This window comes from Apium graveolens, chromosome 8, assembly GCF_009905375.1.
Source record: "Apium graveolens cultivar Ventura chromosome 8, ASM990537v1, whole genome shotgun sequence".
NCBI classification, from domain to species: Eukaryota; Viridiplantae; Streptophyta; class Magnoliopsida; order Apiales; family Apiaceae; genus Apium; species Apium graveolens.
The window spans coordinates 42,752,884-42,764,592 of record NC_133654.1 but is presented as its reverse complement, the minus strand read 5'-3'; the positions used below and the strand labels follow the sequence as shown (position 1 = coordinate 42,764,592).

General features: G+C 37.8%; 1 long non-coding RNA gene across 2 annotated transcripts; it reads left to right on the top strand.

Annotated features, from left to right (window-relative positions):
• Nucleotides 1-6,855: 6,855 nt before the first annotated feature.
• Nucleotides 6,856-7,540, top strand: LOC141677238 (uncharacterized). 2 transcript variants are annotated; one of them, XR_012557366.1, is made up of 3 exons: nucleotides 6,856-6,959; nucleotides 7,099-7,201; nucleotides 7,505-7,540. It is a non-coding gene; the product is annotated as an uncharacterized LOC141677238 (long non-coding RNA). The 2 variants fall into 2 exon arrangements; XR_012557365.1 differs by having other exon boundaries at nucleotides 7,099-7,211; nucleotides 7,505-7,539.
• The last annotated feature ends 4,169 nt before the right edge of the window (nucleotides 7,541-11,709 follow it).

The window sequence follows — 11,709 nt, the reverse complement described above, 5'->3', positions numbered from 1 at the left end:
ATATTACTTGCGAACGCGTATACTTGTGTGATTTATTTAGCGCATGCTTTGTGCCTAACAAGTTTTTGGCGCCACTGCCGAGGACTCGGTGTTAATTTGTTTAGTTTATGTACTTGCCATCAGTGGTCATTAGGATTCATTGATTAAGACTTGTTACTTACTGCTTCCGGTTGTGTTTCAGGCACTCTAGTGAGCATTTATGCAAACACGTTCTCGCACCCGCAAGAGAAATCTAGATACGGCTGAGGAGACAGATTCAGCTCTTGACTTTCCGGAGAAGATAGTTTTTGAAGATTCGGATACAGAGAGTGAGAAGAAAGAATCGGTAATCATGGGTGATCGTATAGTTCCAGTAGATCCAGCTCTTATGGACTTTTCTCAGCCTAAAATTGATGACATTCAGTCAAGCATCATTCATCCGGCTATTCAGGCCAATACTTTCGAAATCAAGCCGGGCACTATTAGGATGGTGAAGAATTCCGTTTCTTTCGGAGGTGCTGCGACTGAAGATCCTAACATGCATATCAGGAATTTTGTCGAGATCTGCAGTACTTTCAAATATAATGGTGTTACTGATGAGGCTATCAAGCTGAGGCTTTTCCCATTCTCTCTCAGGGATAAAGCTAAGGATTGGTTACATTCTTTACCAGCTGGGTCCATCACTACGTGGAAAGATCTTGCGCAAAAGTTTCTGGTGAAGTTCTATCTAATGGCCAAGACTGCAGCTATGAGGAGTGCTCTTACTCAGTTTGCGCAACAACCAACAGAATCTATGTGCGAAGCTGGGGAGTGTTATAAGGAGCTGTTGAGAAAGTATCCACATCATGGTATGCCTTATTGGATGGTGATCACGGGTTTCTATAATGGTTTGGGGGCCCAATCTAGGCACCCATGCTCGATGCAGCTTCTGGAGGCACTTTGTGGGCCAAAAGCTATGCTGAAACCTATAATCTTATTGAAACTATGGCTGCAAACGAGTATCAAAACCCAACTCAAAGGTTGATTCCTGGGAAGGTAGCAGGTATTCTGGAAGTTGATGCAGCTACAGCTATTATAGCGCAGCTCCAAGCGCTGTCTATGAAGGTCGATTCTTTAGCCAACTATGAAGTCAATCAAATAGCTATTCTCTGTGAGCTGTGTGCAGGCTCTCATGCTACGGATCAATGTTCTCTTGTTAATGAATATGTTCAGTATGTGAACAATTATCAGCGACCGCAGCAGCCTATGCCCGCTACTTATCATCCTAATAATAAAAATCATCCCAATTTCAGCTGGAGCAATAATCAGAATGCTGTTCAGAAACCATATCAACAAGCTGCAACTAAACTGTTTAATCCACCTGGATTCCAGCAACCTCAGCAATATGCTCAAAGGCAATCATATCCTCAACAAGGAGGTGCTGCTCCACCTTATAGTGCTGATTTCGAGGAGCTAAAGCTGTTGTGCAAAAGTCAGGCTATTTCTATCAAGACCTTGGAGAATCAAATCGGTCAAATAGCCAATGCCTTGCTCAATCGTCAACCTGGCACACTTCCGAGTGATACTGAAGTTCCAGGCGGGAAGGAAGCTAAGGAGCAAGTCAAAGCTGTTACCTTAAGGTCTGGAAAAGTTGCTGATGCTGAAAAAGCAAAAGATGGAGATGCTAAAGTTACAGATGAAGAAGAAAAGCAAAAGGAGAAAGAGAAAGAGGGGGAACCAAGGAAGACTACTGTTGAACACACTCTGCTTGAGGGTAATACAGGGGAGAAACAGCTCTATCCTCCACCACCTTATCCTAAGAGATTGCAAAACAAAAGCTGGACAAGCAATTTGGTAAATTTTGGAGGTGTTCAAGAAACTTCACATCAACATACCTTTCGCTGAGGCTCTGGAGCAAATGCCTAGTTATGCGAAATTCATGAAAGGTATTCTTTCAAGGAAGGTGAAACTGGATGATCTTGATACCGTTGCTCTAACGGAAGAGTACAGTGCTGTGCTGCAATAAAAGTTACCTCCAAAGCTTAAGGATCCAGGTAGCTTCACCATTCCTTGCACCATTGGCAAGTTGTCATTCGAAAAGTGCCTTTACAAATTGGGAGCAAACATCAATCTGATGTCGTTGTCTATCTTCAAAAAGCTGAATTTGCCTGATCCAAAGCCCACCTACATGTCTCTACAATTGGCTGATTGTTCTATTACATACCCACGAGGCATCGTGGAGGACGTGCTAGTAAAGGTGGACAAGATCATCTTTTCTACAGATTTTGTCATTCTGGATTTCGAGGAAGATAAGAAGATTCCCATAATCTTGGGAAGACCTTTCTTGGCTACAGGTCGTACCTTGATAGATGTGTAAAAAGGTGAACTTACTATGAGGGTGCAAGATCAGGATGTGACATTCAATGTGTTCAATGTGATGAAATTCCCTACGGAAGATGAGGAGTGCTTCAAGATGGATTTGGTCAATTCTGCAGTTATTTCAGAACTTGATCATGTGCTAAGGTCTGATGCCTTAGAAAAAGCCTTATTGGGGGAATTTGACAGTGAAGATGAGGAAGGCAATGAGCAACTATAATATCTAAATGCTTCTCCTTGGAAATGAAAGCTAGACATGCCATTTGAATCTCTTGGTAATACTAATCTCAAGAATGCTGAGGGAAAACTCAAACCATCTATTGAGGAAGCACCTACTTTGGAGCTTAAACCATTGCCTGAACACTTGAGGTCTATTTTATTGGTGATGCATCTACTTTGCCTGTTATTATTGCATCTGACCTTTCAGGTAGTGATGAGGACAAGCTCTTGAGGATTGTAAGAGAATTCAAATCAGCCATTGAATGGACTATAACAGATATAAAAGGGATCAACCCTTCGTACTGCATTCATAAAATTCTGCTAGAGAAAGGTAGCAAACCGACTGTTGAGCAACAAAGAAGGCTTAATCCTATTATAAAAGAAGTGGTGAAGAAAGAAATTCTAAAGTAGATGAATCCAGAAATCATATATCCTATTTCTGACAGTTCTTGGGTGAGCCCCGTGCAATGTGTACCTAAGAAATGAGGTATTACTATGGTAGAAAATGAGAAGAACGAGCTCATCCCCACTCGAACAGTCACAGGTTGGAGGGTATGCATGGATTACAGAAAGTTAAATAAAGCCACAAGGAAGGATCACTTCCCTCTTCCATTTATTGATCAGATGCTTGACAGGTTGGCTGGTCATGAGTATTATTGTCTTCTGGATGGATATTCGGGCTACAATCAGATTTGCATTGCACCAGAAGATCAAGAGAAGACTACTTTCACTTGTCCATTTGCCACGTTTGCTTTCCGTAGAGTTTCTTTTGGCTTATGTGGTGCACCTGCCACTTTTCAGAGATGCATGATGGCTATATTCTCTAATATGATTGGAAATAATGTCGAAATATTCATGGATGACTTCTCTGTCTCCGTTCGGTGCTCAAAAGGTGTGTGGAAACTAATTTGGTGCTCAATTGGGAAAAATTTCACTTCATGGTGCAACAAGGCATCATTCTTGGGCATAAGGTCTCTAGTAAGGGTCTTGAGGTGGATAAAGCCAAAGTGGGAGTCATTGAAAATCTTCCGCCACCTATTTCTGTGAAAGGAATCCGTAGTTTTCTTGGTCATACGGGTTTTTATCAGCGTTTCATCAAGGACTTCCCTAAGATTTCTAAGCCGTTGTGCAACTTGCTCGAGAAAGATGTGCCTTTCAAATTTGATGATGAATGCTTGGCAGCATTTGAGACTTTCAAGAAGAGTTTAATCACTGCACCAGTTATTACGGCACCTGATTGGAGAGAACCTTTTTAGATGATGTGTGATGCAAGTGATTATGCGGTGGGAGCAGTTCTTGGGCAGCGAAAGTATAATATCTTTCATGTGGTCTACTATGCTTGTAAGACACTAAATGGAGCTTAAATGAACTACACCACTACTGAGAAGGAGCTCTTGGCTATAGTTTTTGGTTTCGAGAAATTTTGATCGTATCTACTGGGGACAAAGGTGACAGTATTCAATGATCATGCTACCATCCGCTATCTGGTCTCAAAGAAGGATTCGAAGCCTAGACTTATTCGTTGGGTGCTCTTGCTACATGAATTTGAGTTAGAGATCAAGGATCGAAAAGGTACTGAAAATCAAGTAGCTGACCATCTCTCTAGATTGGAGAATCCCGATTCTACTTCACTTGATAAGACATTGATCAAAGAATCTTTTCTGGATGAGCAGTTGTTCGCAATTCAAGAGGAAGAGCCATGGTTTGTAGACATTGTGAACTATATTGTTAGCAATATAATGCCTCCTAATATGAATGCGGCTCAAAAGAAGAAGTTTATGCATGAGGTGAAGTGGTACATGTCGGATGAACCATATTTGTTTAGACAAGGAGCTGACCAGATCATCAGGAGATGTATCCCATTCTGTGAGACGGAGGGGATATTACGAGACTGTCATTCCACAGTTTATGGTGGACATTATGGTGGTGAAAAGAGAACAACTCATATTCTTCAAGCAGGTTTTTTCTAGCCTACGTTGTTTAAGGATGCACATCAGTTCGTTATAAGGTGTGATCGTTGCCAAAGAGTTGAGAATCTTACCAGAAAGGATGAGATGCCTTTGAATGTGATGCTTGAAGTTGCACTACAAGAAAAAAGATAATAGACATCACACATTAGACATCAGTCACTCATGCCACTGTTGTTAAAAACTTCATTAACATCATCCCGTGTTAATGTGATGTCTTTATATTATTAACACATCACTTCCTTAACAGACCGATGTCTTAAATACTGAAAAAATTCAAAGCGCGACACTTCAAATTATTTTCCCCTACTTGTTAAAATTTTCCCCGCTTACTTACCAAATGATATTGCCTCAGCCAAATTTTTGTTCCCCCTCTTTTTTCACTATCTTGTGATTAAACAAAAAAAATAAGTAAATTATATTTTATCTCTTCTCTGGTCTCTTCTCGACCCTCACCTCTCTGGCTCTCTCTCTCTCCCTCTCTCTCAAGTCTCAACTCTCATATCTGCAACGTTATCTCTACTCTCAACCATCTCTTCTCTGTCCTCTCCTTACCTCTCTCCTCTGGTCTCTCTCGACTTTAACCTCTCTCGATTTGGTTGTTTCATCTCGAATGGGTAACTCGAATTGTAAGCTCGAAACTTATTGGTCTCTAACAACACGATATTGGTTGGGAGTTTGAAGCTCGAACTGAAACGATATTGATTTGGAGTTTCGAAACTCGAATTGGTGAGTATGTAAGCATTTGTAAAGGGGGTTTTCTGAAAATTGAAACCCTAATTTTAAATAAGGGTTTTATTTTTAAATTATAATATTTGTTATAAGGAGCCTTTTTAAAGTAATAATGATACAATGGTATGCCTGATGTTAATGCAGTTCCTTTTTTGTGCTTTGGATGATGGTGGCTGGAGGCCAGTCCATGAACCGAGATAGAACTTCTAGTATGGGTGCTCGAACAGGTAACTGCTTCATTTCTTTCTATACTACACCTAATAATAGTTCATGCTTGATAGATCAAACATTTTTTATAATAATCTTTTGGTAAATCAGTTGATAAATAATATGCAGGCAGTGGTCAGTATCTAGATTTGAACTTGCTAATTTCTCCACCTTATTTTCCTGATGGTGCTAAAGGGATGGATGATTTTGGTAGTTTAAGTTTCCAGAATCATTTAGATGAAACCCCTGAGGTTTCAAAATCTAGGGTAAGTTAAATATTTGTAGTACAATACCTAGTTACATTTCAACAAAGCTAGCTTATCGGTAATACTCTGTCATCCGCAGAAGGTCACTCGAAAAGAGGAGAGTTTTGCTTCTACAATAATGGGCATTCAACTGCCTCTAGGCCAAGTTTATACACCAGAGCACCACCCTTCTTTCTGGAGTAGTGTAAATTGAAGTTTTCTTCCCGTCTTTGAGGTATATAAAAAGTACATTATGTTGCCATGGCTGTTCATTATGTTGCTCCAGTTATACTTGACTATAAGTGACTGGTTAGTACTTCAATTTCTCAAATTTTTGTCACACTGAAGCAGAAAATCAATAATTCTAATGATAGTTAGGTTCCCATAAGTTGTCAATCTCCTTACCACATAGTTATTTAAATTACCTGAAATATCAGTTACCTCTGTCTTCTTGAACGAAGAGGGCTTATGCAACCCACATATATCAGGTTTTTTTTTAAGATGGTATACTTTCATCTTGAACATGACAAGTCGATGTAAGGCCTTGTATAATTGGTCTCAGTTTTATATGTGTTATATCCTATATGTGATCATGTAACAGGGAAGAACAATAGAGAAGAGTATAGGAATTGATTCGCAGCCACCCTGGGTGTGGAGTGATCAAGGACCTTATGCTGAAGCGACTTCAGTGCCACTCTTCTCGACTGCAGCATCATCAGGATTCGTTACCTTAAAGATTACTGATTCATCAGCTGGTGTTTATTATCCTCACTTCACCATCCCACCTCATCACTACGCTTCTACGCCTTGTCAAATCATGCCAAACACTAACAGCGTGTCCTATTTCTGAAATCACTAGCGTTAGGCCACGACTCGAGTTCAGCATCTTCTTCATCTTCGTTTAAGTATAAGAAGACACTAATTGGCCTAAAACAACTGATTGGGTCTTTTGTGACATGTTAAATTGTTTGTTTTGTATTTGTTATGCTTTATGTTTGTATGGAACATCTTATTCTGCATTTCAACTCATTTTTATAATAATAGTTCATGCTTGACAGATAGAACAGGTAAACTGGTAAACATAAACATTAAATGAAAATGGTTCATTTAATTTCTCTTTATTAGGTGTAGTATAGTTAGATGATATATAGTTTAATTATTGTTTTAAATATATTTATTTATCTTAATGCAGGAAAACAAGGCTCAGGATGACAGTACCTATTTTCTTTCAGATTTTTTTATCTTCTATATTTGGGTATCATCACCTACTAAACTTCAAATCTTTTGTTTTAATAATATATAAACTAGCTACTACTACATAGTGTTAAAAGATTTTAGCAGTGTGTCGCAAACTTGCAATATAAAATGAGTTGTGTGTTGATATATTTGTGCAGGATGACATTGAACCAGATTACATACTTTGTTGGGCTAAAACATTCAACACCAACAGTAGCTTGCGCATTGACAAACTTACTTCCGGCTGTCACTTTCCTCATGGTTGTTCCTTGTCGGTAATTACTTTATTTCTTGTTTCATCTTCTTCGCTAGCTTCGTTTAAATCCCCTTTGCCAAGAAAATTATACTGTGATTTAATTTTTTGATCCGAAACACCACACTGAGATACAAATTTCTTAGTAGCGTGGTGGTTTTATCTTATCATCCGATGTGTATGTTCCAAATACGTATTTCAAAGTTTTGAATATTTTCTACTGCTTTGCAGTTGATCTATGTGACACCTGTTTACATCTCCACATGATTGTACCCCTAATTATTTTGTTTATCAATTTTTGTGTTCTATAGAATAGAGAGTGTTGCAATCAAGAGTAGAGCAGGGCAAGCGAAAGTTATAGGAACTATAATCTATGTAAGAGGTGTAATGTTGCTTTTATTCTACCATGGCTCCAAAGTTCCCATTGGAGAATCCCCAATTCACTGGAATTATGTTATACGGAATTCTCAAGATCCCTCAAACCAAAATAATCATCAAAAGTATTTGGTATTTGTAATAAGCCAGATTGCTTCAAGTAACTTTGAAGGTGTAGTGCATGTAGTCCTTAAATCTTATATGCTTATAAGCTTGTATTGTTAAATTGCTTTTGTTTAAGATATAATCTATTTTCTTATTTATCATACATGGGATGTTACAAGAAGTCAAGTGTCCTTGGCAATGAAAGATCCAATAATGTTGGCCAGTGGGAGTGATGATGGTTCAGTGAAGCTCTGGAATATAAATCAGGAAATTATATTTTTTCTCTTGGTGAATGTAATCTTTAAAATTAAATGTACTGCAGTAATCTAATTACCTATTCAATGGAATTATTTGAATGTATAATAAGTTGTCTGTCTTACATGTGTTGCTATTGCAGGGAGCAAATATTGGTATCATAAAAACCAAAGCCAATGTATGCGTCCACGGATAAAACATTGAAGCTTTGGGATTTATCAATGAGCACATCTTGGGTCCTTGATTGTCCTCTTCAGTCATATACAGGCCACTTGAATGTGAAGGTAATTTAACTATATCTGCCTAATTTATATTTCCTTCTATTTGATTGGTGAAAATTTTATATATGACGATGTCATCATTATTAAAAAGTAAGAGCCAATCAAATATAATTAAATATATAAAATTTAGTGTTTGGTGTGTATACATGATCACGTCACGGACAAACAGTTAATATAATAATAATTTAATTATAAAGTAGTAGAAAGTACAAGGGGGTCATGACTTGAAGAAGCAGAAGGTAAGATCACTAATCCAAACCACATGCTAATATGCTATATGATAAGGGCCCTGGTGGATATAAACGCAGTGTTTCCTTTACTATGGCTTGTAGATATGTTAAGTTCTTCATATCTGATTCTTCAACCCATTTGCCGCTTGCCACATTGCGGTCCAGCTCCTCTATAGCTAAGTTTAGGGAAGTTGGATTGTTAAGTAGTAATGACACGACCCATGTTAGTGTCTCATATATGCTTTTTGAACCAGTCATGATGATAACCTGAAATAGTTTAAAACTAATTTTATTACAGGGGACTTATGAAGGTCAACCTGGTTGGATCGTTAGTGAATGAACCTTTTTTTAGTGCATGAAACTCTACATATTAATTTAACTCCAAAGTCAAAAGTGTTACAATAGTGATTACTAGAAACGGATTTCCTACCATTGATATAAAGCCAAAATCGATGTGGCTCTAATTTTTATCGGCTGGAGATAAGAAAAGTGAACAAGAAACTTCTGAAAAGGTTTCCAATATTTTTGTGTTTGTGTTTGTATTTATGCGTGTATTCATTCAAGTAAAGTGTATCTTCTGCTGCTGCATATTAGATTTTCTTCTAGGAGCTCATATTAAGTGGTATGTTGTCTAAAATCTGTTTGAACTATATAAGTTCTGCATAGTGAAGAGGAAGCAGAATGTCAGACGGTATATGATTTAGCTGCTGAAGTGTATATGTCGACATTTGACCGCTCAAAACCTCCCGAGGAAGTACGTTCTACCTTTTCCACTCTTAAATCTTCAACTAGTGTTCAAACTTTACAATATTTTGTGCCATTTGATATGATAAACTGAATGTTTCATATGTTTGTGCAGTTGGTGATCGCGAGGTAGATTCGTTCGATCAGAGAAGAATACACTGAGTCGGGTCATGTACTGCCTCTAACAACATTTAGAAGCTATAATTCAAACTCGAAATATTTTTACAGATCAATGTATTAACAATTTGGTTTTAATAGAATATGAATATGCAAGTCATATTTATTTTACTCATTAATGTGAGAATGATAATATTTGGTTGTTATTTTGGTGTAAAAATAATTTGATTTTTTTGTATTGTGTAAGTAGTGTAATAACTAAATATACATCACTTTTATTGTGTAAAAATTGATGTCAACAATAAAATACAAATCAGTTTTTGTGAGATAAAACTGATATATATGTGACAATATAGACATCACTTTTAAAGAAGAAAAATTGATGTCAAAAAATTTATTGTATATCGCTTTTAGATAAACAACCGATGTCAAAGAATGACATGTTCAAGTCTAAATTGAACATAGATATCACTTTATTTGGGATAAAACTGATGTCTATATGCCAATATAGACATCACCTTAACTAAAGAAATTGATGTTTAATATCTGATTTTACATCACATAAATGAAAATATTCGATGTCTATGTGGAAAAAAACATAGCTCATTATATGTTTAATCTGTTGTAATAGGTGTAACTTATTTATTAAATTATTTATTTCTAACATTTTTTGTAAAAAAACAATGCATGGACATCAGCTTTTTTGCCAGAAATGATGTCTAAGCCAGTATAGACATCGGGTTATGGCCGATGTCTAGAATAGACATCACCGACATCAACATCGGTTGCTAAACAGCATAGACATCGGCCAAAAACCGATGTCTATGGACTTTTTTCTTGTAGTGTTGAGGTATTCGATATTTGGGGAATCGATTTCGTGGGACCATTTATCTCATCCTGCAATAATCAGTACATCTTGCTGGTAGTTGATTATGTCTCGAAATGGGTAGAAGTCAAGGCTCTGCCAACTAATGATGCAAAGGTAGTGTTGAGTTTTCTTCATAAGCAGATATTCACAAGGTTTAGAACGCCACGAGTTATCATAAGTGATAAAGGGTCACATTTATGCAATCGTAAGTTCACTTCTATGATGCAGCGCTATAATGTGAATCATCGCATCGCTACTGCCTATCATCTGTAAACTAATGGTCAAGATGAAGTGGCTAATAGAGAGATCAAGCGCATTCTAGAGAAAGTCATTTGTCCGTCAAGGAAAGATTATTCTTTGAAGCTTGATGAAGCTGTTTGTGCTTATAGAACAACATACAAGACTCTACTTGGGATGTCCCCGTTTTAACTTGTCTATGGTAAGGGATATCATTTACCTGCGGAACTTGAGCATAAGGCTTATTGGGCATTGAAGAAGTTAAACCTTGATCTAGATGCAGCTGGGAAGAAGCGAATGCTTCAGTTAAATGAACTTGATGAATTTTGACTTCAAGTGTACGAAAACAACAAAATGTATAAGGAAAAAGTAAAAAGGTAGCACGACAGGAAGCTATCTCCTAAGTCATTTATGTCAGGGAAACAAGTTCTTCTATTCAACTCTCGTCTCCGACTTTTTCCTGGAAAGTTGAAATCAAGGTGGTCTGGACCATTTATCGTCAAAACGGTGTTTCGACATGGAGCGGTGGAGATTTTTGAGAACGATCCGGGCCAAGCATTCAAAGTAAATGGTCAGAGATTGAAGCATTATTATGGGGATACGGCAAACCGGGAAGTGGTTAGTGCCGTTTTATTGTTAACTTGATCGCACCACTCTACGTTAAGCTAATGACGTAAAAGAAGCGCTTCTTGGGAGGCAACCCAAGATATGAGACCATAGGAACCTTTAGAATTTAGTACTCTATCCAAAAACCCAAAAAAATAAGAAAAATGAGGGCACAAAATTTTTTTTCCAATGACCTTGCAGGCGCCCGCCTGCTGGTTCCAGGCGACCGCCTGTCGACCTGGACCGAGAAAAAAACAGTTTCAGCCTATAAAAAAAACAAAAATAATCAAAAACAAAACCACAGCCACAACCCCCATTAACCCACGATTTCCTTCTACAATTCAACCACAATCCTCACTCCTAATCTAATTCTAACCCTAATATTACCCTATATATACACACAACCTCTCCTTATACCTCCCATATACTTTCAACTTACAAACCCTTTCCTACACACAAAACATAACTCTCAAACTCGTATTCTCAGTTTTAATAGCCCCAAAGAGATCTTGAACTGTAGAGAGCAGCACCACCATTCCGACTACTGATTCTTCAAGAAGTACTGCTGTGAGGCCCCAATTAGTGGATAGGGCTGCTGAGGAGGAATATGCTAAGCTTCTGACTAAGCCGATTATGAAGGAGAGGGGGTTTTTGCCATCGGGGAGGGATGCTGAGTTGTTGCCTATGATTGCAAAGGA